We start from the raw sequence: 8,005 nt of genomic DNA, 5'->3' as shown, positions 1-8,005 counted from the left end.
TTTACGAGTGTTGAACCAGCCTTGCATCCTGGGGATAAATCCCACTTAGTTGTGGTGAATAATCTTCTTAATGTACTGTTGGATCCTATTGGCTAGTATCTTGTTGAGAATTTTTGCATCCATGTTCATCAAGGATATTGGTGTATAATTCTCCTTTTTGGTGGGGTCTTTGTCTGGTTTTGAAATTAAGGTGATGCTGTCCTCATAGAATGAGTTTGGAAGTACTCCATCTCTATCTTTTTGAACAGCTTTAGGAGAATAGGTATGGTTTCTTCTTTAAACGTTTGATAGAATTCCCCTGGGAAGCCATCTGGCCCTGGACTTTTGTGTCTTGGGAGGTTTTTGATGACTGCTTCAATTTCCTCCCTGGTTATTGGCCTGTTCAGGTTTTCTATTTCTTCCTGTTCCAATTTTGGTAGTTTGTGGTTTTCCAGAAATGCCTCCATTTCTTCTAGATTGCCTAATTTATTGGCATATAGCTGCTCATAATAAGTGTTTAAAATTGTTTGTATTTCCTTGGTATTGGTCATGATCTCTCCTCTTTCATTCATGATTTTATTAATTTGAGTCTTTTCTCTCTTCTTTTTAATAAGGCTGGCTAATGGTTTATCTATCGTATTAATTCTTTCAAAGAATCAACTCCTGGTTTTGTTGATATGTTCCACAGTTCTTCTGGTCTCTATTTCATTGAGTTCTGCTCGAATCTTTATTAACTCTCTTCTTCTGCTGGGTGTAGGTTTTATTTGCTGTTCCTTCTCCAGTTCCTTTAGGTGCAAGGTTAGCTTCTGTATTTGAGTTCTTTCCAGTTTTTGGATGATGCTTGTATTGTGATGTATTTCCCTTTCAGGACTGCTTTTGCTGTATCCCAAAGATTTTGAACAGTTGTATCTTCATTCTCATTTGTTTCCATGAATCTTTTTAATTCTTCTCTAGTTTTCTGGTTGACCCTTTCATCTTTTAGCAAGATGGTCCTTAACCTTCACGTGTTTGAAATCCTTCCAAACTTCTTCTTGTTGTTCTAGTTTCAAAGAATTATGGTCTGAAAATATGTAGGGTACGATCCCTGAACTAGGTTTTGGACCAGGCTGTCTGACTCTGGAGTCTGTGCTTACAATAAAGCTAGTAAGTGTTACTATTAGGATTTAAATCACAGTATAACTTAAATCTGGGTTGGTCTGATTCCAAAATCTATGTTTTAATGGTTCTGCTGCATCATGTTACTTCAGAATCACCACATCAATCCTCCTCTGCTTGTCCAAGAGTCTAATTTTTCAAAGTACAAATAGGGTCACGTTTTACCTCATCATTTGTCTATTTGAAATCCTTCAGGGGTTCCTCATTACTTGAAGGATCAAGCTCAAGTTCCAACTTATGCAGTTCATTTTTATTACTGGTTTCACATTCTCCAAATCTTGAAATGCCGTATCCTAGTTTTACTGATTTTCTTGCAGTTACTCATTTTATATTTTCTTACATCCAGGATTTACAACTTATATACTTTTTACTTGGATTACTTCTCTAATTTCACTTAGTTTCACCCCATTATTCTCTATACTATTAACTAAGATGTGACCACTTTATGAATATAGTCTTTTATCTTAAAATAAAAAGGTATGCCATTGCCAAAGTACAATATCTCTTCATGATAAACACCTTCAAGAAAATAGGGTTAAAGGAAACATACTTCAACATAATAAAAGCCATATACAAAAGACTCATAGCTAGTATCATCCTCAATGGGGAAAAACTCAGAGCTTTTTCTCTACAGTTAAGAACAAGACATGAATGTCTACTTTTATTGCTGTTATTTAACATAGTACTGGAAGTCCTAGCCTCAACAATCAGACAAAAACAACAAAAAAAAAGCAAGGCATTCAAATTGGCAAGGAGGAAGTCAAACTTTCTCTATAGCAGATGACATGATACTCTATGTAGAAAACCAGAAATTGCTAGAACTGATACACAAATTCAGTAATGTCTCAGGATACAAAATCAACATACAGAAATCTGTTGCATTTCTATACACTAGTAAAGAAGTAGCATAAAGAGAAATTAAGAAATCAATCCCATTTACAGTTACACCAAAACTATGAGATACCTAGGAAAAGACCTAACCAAATAGGTAAAAGATGTGTACTTTGAAAACTATAAAACACTGATGAAAAAAATTGAAGATGACACAAAGAAATGGAAAAACATAACATGTCCATGGATTGGAGGAATATGTGTTGTTAAGATGTCTAATTTGCTCAAAGCAATGTACACACGTAATGCAATCCCTATCAAAATACCACCAGCATTTTTCACAGAGCTAGAACAAACAATCTTAAAATCTGTATGGAATGACAAAAGACCCCTAATAGCCAAAGCAATCCTGAAAAAGAAAAGCAAAGCTGGAGGCATCATAATTCCAGACTTCAAGTTATATTACAAAGCTGTAGTGACTAAAACAGTATGGTATTTGTACAAAAACAGACACATAAATCATGGAACAGAATAGAGAACTCAGCATTGGACCCACATCTGTAAGGGCAATTAAATTTTGAAAGAGGAGGAAAGAATATCCAATGGGATAAAGACAGTCTCTTCAACAAGTGATTTGGGAAAATTGGACAGCAACATGCAAAAGAATGAAATTGGACTATGTCCTTACACCACACACAAAGATAAATTCAAAATGGACAAAAGACCTACGTGTGAGACAGGAAACCATAAAAATCTTAGAGGAGAACACGGGTAGTAACCTCTTTGTTATCAGCCAAAGCAGCTTCTTACTAGATAGTCTCTCAAGGCAAGGGAAACAAAAGCAAAAAGAAGCTATTGGGACTTCATCAAGAGAAAATGCTTCTGCACAACGAAGGAAACAATCAACAAAACTAAAAGGCAACCTTTGGAATGGTAGAAATATTTGCAAATGGCATATCTGATAAAGGGTTAGTATCCAAAATTTATAAAGAATTCATCAAACTCAACACCTAAAAAACAAATGATCCAATTAAAAAATGGGCAGAAGAGATGAGTAGACATTTTTCCAAAGAAGACATCCAGAAGGCTAACAGACACATGAAAAGATTCTGAACAGCACTCATCATCAGGGAAATAGAAATCAAAATTACAATGAGATTTCACCTCACAACAGTCAGAATGGTTAAAATCAACAGCACAGGCAACAGCAGGTATTGATGAAGAGGCAGAGTAAAGGGAACCCTCTTACCTGCTTGTGGGAATGCAAAGTGGTGCAGCCACTCAAGTATGTTGTATACTTGACACTCAAGTATATGTTGAAGTATTTTTCCTTCATACACAAACAGTATGAAGGTAACTCAAAAGTGAAAAACGGAACTACCTCAAGATCCAGCAATTACACTACTAGGTATTGATCTAAAGGATATAAAAATACACATTCAAAAGAGTACATGCACCCTGATGTTTCTAGCAGCATTATTTACAATAGCCAAATTATGGAAGGAGCCCAGATGTCCATTGACTAATGAATGGATAAAGAAGATGTGATATATATATATTTATACAGTGGAATATTAGTCATAAAAATGAAATCTTGCGATTTGCAGCAACTTGAACTAGAGAATAATATACTAAGTGAAGTAAATCAGAGAAAAACAAATGCCATATGACTTCACTCATATGTGGAATTTAAGAAACAAAACAAATTGTAGGGGATGGGCTAAATCAGTGATGGGTATTAAGGAGGGCACTTGTGTTAAGCACTCGGTGTTATATGTAAGTGATGAATCCCCAAATTCTACTCCTGAAATCAACATCACACTGTATGTTAACTAACTAGAATTTAAATAAAAATTTGGGGAAAAATCTAAATAGTAAAATCTTAAAAATAAATGAACATGGGAAAAAGAGAGGCAAATCTAGAAACAGACTCTTAACTAGAGAGAACAAATTGACAGTTACTGGAGGGGAGATGGACAAGAGGGAATGGGTGAGTATTAAGAAGGGCACTTGTGATGAGCACTGGGTGTTGTATATAAGTGATGAATCATTAAATTCTACACCTGAAACTAATATTGCACTGTATGTTAACTAGATGGAATTTAAATAAAAACTTGAGGGGAAAAGATATGCCAACATAACAAGTGTAGTCCAGTACTTCTCAGAGCAAACTGGGACTTAGGATTTCCTCTCTGAGGAAAGTCTTTCTGTCTCTTCATCTCTTCTAATTTGAATTAGGTATTCCTTTCTGTCCCTGTATCTTATAAATATAATGTGCTTTTAATGGGCTACTGAAATTAATCCTTTTTGAATGGTTTGTTTCCTTAGAATATAAGATTATTGAGAATAGGAGCGTTATTTTGTTCACCTTTGTACCACTTCTCAAGCTCAGTTTATGATAGACGCTCCACAAGTATTTATACACTGGATGAACTCAACAGGCATTTCTAATAAGCTAACTAAGTAGGAGAGGACAGTTTTATGGAACCTTGGTTTAGTATATAGGACTGTTAGTGCTGGGCCCTGGTGGGCCTTATATAAAGAGATAGCCAAATTAGTGGAGGTTAAACAGGGTTAATTTTTTCGGGGCAGGGCTAAGGATTAGAGTTTGGTCTCAAATGGGGGATTATCTGGTTTGAGATGCGATCATGTGCCTGTATCAATACTGGATTAGTGGGAATAACTTACTGAGATTACAGTGAGGGACAAAAATGAGAATAAGAGGAGCATGCAACTCAGTTTTGGCAGAGTCTGAGATAGTATCAGGTCTTCCTCACAATTCAAATATTTCAAGATAATATTATCTCAAAGAAATAATCATTTCCTTCTCTGTATTCTGATTGCTTTTTTGTATGTGTATGTAATGGAAATATGTGCAAAGGTTTAACTCTCATATATATGATGTAACATCATGTTGTATGTGTGTTGGTATCTATTTGGTAATATACCTGTTTCCTCTATCAAGACATATAGTTTACGAAGGATGAGGGACTCTTTTCTGATTATAATTTTTAATTGAGACATAATTGACCTATAACATAGTAATTTCAGGTGTACAGTATAATGGTTCCATATTTGTATATTTCACAAAATGATCGCCACAATAAATCTAGTTAACATCTATCACCACACAGTTACACATTTTTTCTTGCGATGAGAACTTTTAAGAATGACTTTCTTAGCAACCTTTAAATATACAATACAGTATTATGAACTTCAGTCACTATGCTGTACATTACATGCCCATGACATTTATTTTATATCTGGAAGTTTGTACCTTTTGACCACCTTCACCCATTTTTGCCCATCCCCACTCCCATCTCTGGCAACCACCAATCTGTTCTATGTATGAATTTGGTTTTTGTTTTGTTTCATTTTGTTTTTTATATTCCAAATATTATTTCACTTAACATAATTCTCTCAAGGTCCATCCATGTTGTTGCAAATAACAAGATTTCCATCGCTTCTCGGCCTTTTGGCTAAGATTAAGTGTAGTAACTGTTCTTATCAAATAACAAGATTTCCTTTATTTTTATAACAGAATAATACTCCACTGTGTTTATGTGTATATTTTATGTATTCATTCATCCATCTATGGGGAGGTATGCCTTGTACACTTTTTTTCTCTCTTCTTTGCTGTGTCTGACATATAGTAGACATTTAGTTAATTTTGTTATTTAACTCAGCCCACTTTCAGTATTTTGATCCAGCAAGCAGTTGTTGGACCTTCACTAAGTGTGATTGTGTGTTCAATTAATAACAATAGAATGTAATTGTTTCAGTTAACTGATCAATTTATATTTTTCTATAACCTTACTATAGGGCAAAAATTATGTCTGCTATGAATATTTGATCATCTGTGGTGAATATAGTAAGTGGCCATCATAGATTATTTAGAATGTTGAATGAATGAATAAATTGGAACTAATTTATCTTTGAAGAAGATAGGGTCTTTTGTGAGTTGGTTTGAGTTTTCTGTCTGTTGAAGTCCTCTCTCACATTTTTCACCTAGGATCCTCTTTATTGCTGGGGCAGTTCAAGTGGTTGAAAAGTCAGTTATTGCCTATGACAGTGGAAAATCTGCTTTACTCAGTACCACTCTCATGACTTTGACTATTTTTTACCCTAAGTGATGTTTGCAGAAGCTTTAAGTTCAGAGTTAAATTAATTCATGCACTTTGCAAGTATTTATTAAATGGGTTAGTTATTTCTAGCATTCTCCCATCTTAACTCCTGGACTTTTCCCTCTTCATCACTCACCTTATTCTAAATTCATCTCAAGTCAAATGACTAGCTCCCTTTCTCCCTTCTGCTCCTGTTCTGCTCTCTCTAAGAAGTTTTTATTTTGGAATTGTGACACCTTGCTTCTTACCGTAAGTTAGAGGGAGGATGTGGGATGGAAGGCTCAGCCTGTCATTACAGCTTGAACCTAAGGCTTTACCAACTTACCACTTTATATTTGAATACATGCTTATTGAATAAAGGAAATAATCAATGGAGACTAAAGCAAAGATAATTGACTAATAAGATCCTAGGGAGCTTTTATTAAATAGCACTTGGGGTAAGAGTCATGTTTCACTGACGTTTTTATTTCTAATTCATTGTTGTTGTTTTTGGTTTCTGATAGGTAATGCTTTTTACTTTTTAAGAGGCTAATTTGTCCTCTGAATATTTAAAAAAATAATAGGATTGATTTAAAAACTACATGTTGGTTTTCTTTCTAATGGTCATTAGATCAAGGAAACTAGATAATAATTTCTGCTTAAGTCTAACCCAAGGTAGGAGAAATTGTCTTCCTTCCTATTTTCCATAATTTCTGAGTCATTATGTGCATAATCTCACAACTTGATCACATTTTGAAGAGGGGAGAAAAATATACTCCTATTTAAGGACCAGGTTGAGGGGATGATGTTTTTCTTTTGCAGGACAATCACAGGCAGTGAAATTTTCATCATGATATGAAAATAAGTAAAATGATTTCAGAAGAAGCAAAACACGAAGTAAAAGAATATATGATTTGTTTGAGAAACTATAAGAAAAGTTGAATGGCTAAACAATAAAGGAGTGGGCCCCTGAGGAGAAGAATTATTTGAATTGAGGCTTTAAAAATGTGATGTTGGGGCACCTGGGTGACTCAGTTAAGCATCTGCCTTTGGCTCAGGTCATGATCCTGGGATCCTAGGACTGAGTCCCGCCCTGGGCTCCCTGCTCAGCTGGCAGTCTACTGCTCCCTCTCCCTCTACTCTTCTCTCCACTTGTGTTCTCTAATGCTCTCTCTCTCTCTCTCTCTCAAATAAATAAATAAATACATAAATAAAATCTTCAAAAAATTAAAATGAAAGTGTGATGTTGACAGTGGTAAAATGATGAAGGACAGGCTACAGTAAGAAGAGACTGAAGCAGGTTGACTCCTGGTAATACTCTAACTAGGACATAATGAACATTTGAAATAAAGCTCTCATGATGAGAGACAGGAAAGGGAAATATGAGTTTGGCTTAAGAGAAAATATCCATTTCATGAATGTGTTGAAGGTGATTGAGAATTTCAGGGAGGCTCCACCATTGTTGGCTTCTGTGTTGCTTGAGCATCATGATTTCTTTTGACCTACTGTTCACAGGTCAGTCTTTTTCTGTGTTAGCATAGTACTTTTTTTCTTAAAACATATATCTTGCAGGAATATATGGTACTTTTAAAATGTTATCGAAGAATGGTCACACCTAAGGGAAGGTGTGTGAATTCTACTTGTGTTGGTAGTGATAGTGAAATATTCACCCTGATAACACAAGTTTTCCTCCTGACTCTTACACATTAAGTTAATGTCACTAATAGAAGTTTTATGTCTTTGTCTTTGTCACAGTAACTAGAAAACAAGTCTATATGTTTTTTTAAAGAAACAAATGTAAATTCTCTTTAAGATGCAACATAGTTCTCATTGCTATGGTGGTTTTGACTGGCAAGATAAACCTTTTTATATTTATACTTAGGCAGGTAAGTAGGTAGTTACTTAAAGCTTGTACTAGCTACCAAACAGAAATTAAT

At 34.9% G+C, this 8,005-nt stretch overlaps 1 pseudogene; it reads left to right on the top strand.

Moving 5' to 3' along the window:
- The first annotated feature begins 5,424 nt into the window (after positions 1-5,424).
- On the top strand, positions 5,425-5,578 carry LOC112932764 (U2 spliceosomal RNA; annotated as a pseudogene).
- Positions 5,579-8,005: the final 2,427 nt, after the last annotated feature.

This window comes from Vulpes vulpes, chromosome 13 (assembly GCF_048418805.1).
Source record: "Vulpes vulpes isolate BD-2025 chromosome 13, VulVul3, whole genome shotgun sequence".
Lineage (NCBI taxonomy): Eukaryota > Metazoa > Chordata > Mammalia > Carnivora > Canidae > Vulpes > Vulpes vulpes.
The sequence above is the reverse complement of the archived record's forward strand: the minus strand, read 5'-3'. Positions and strand labels throughout refer to the sequence as shown.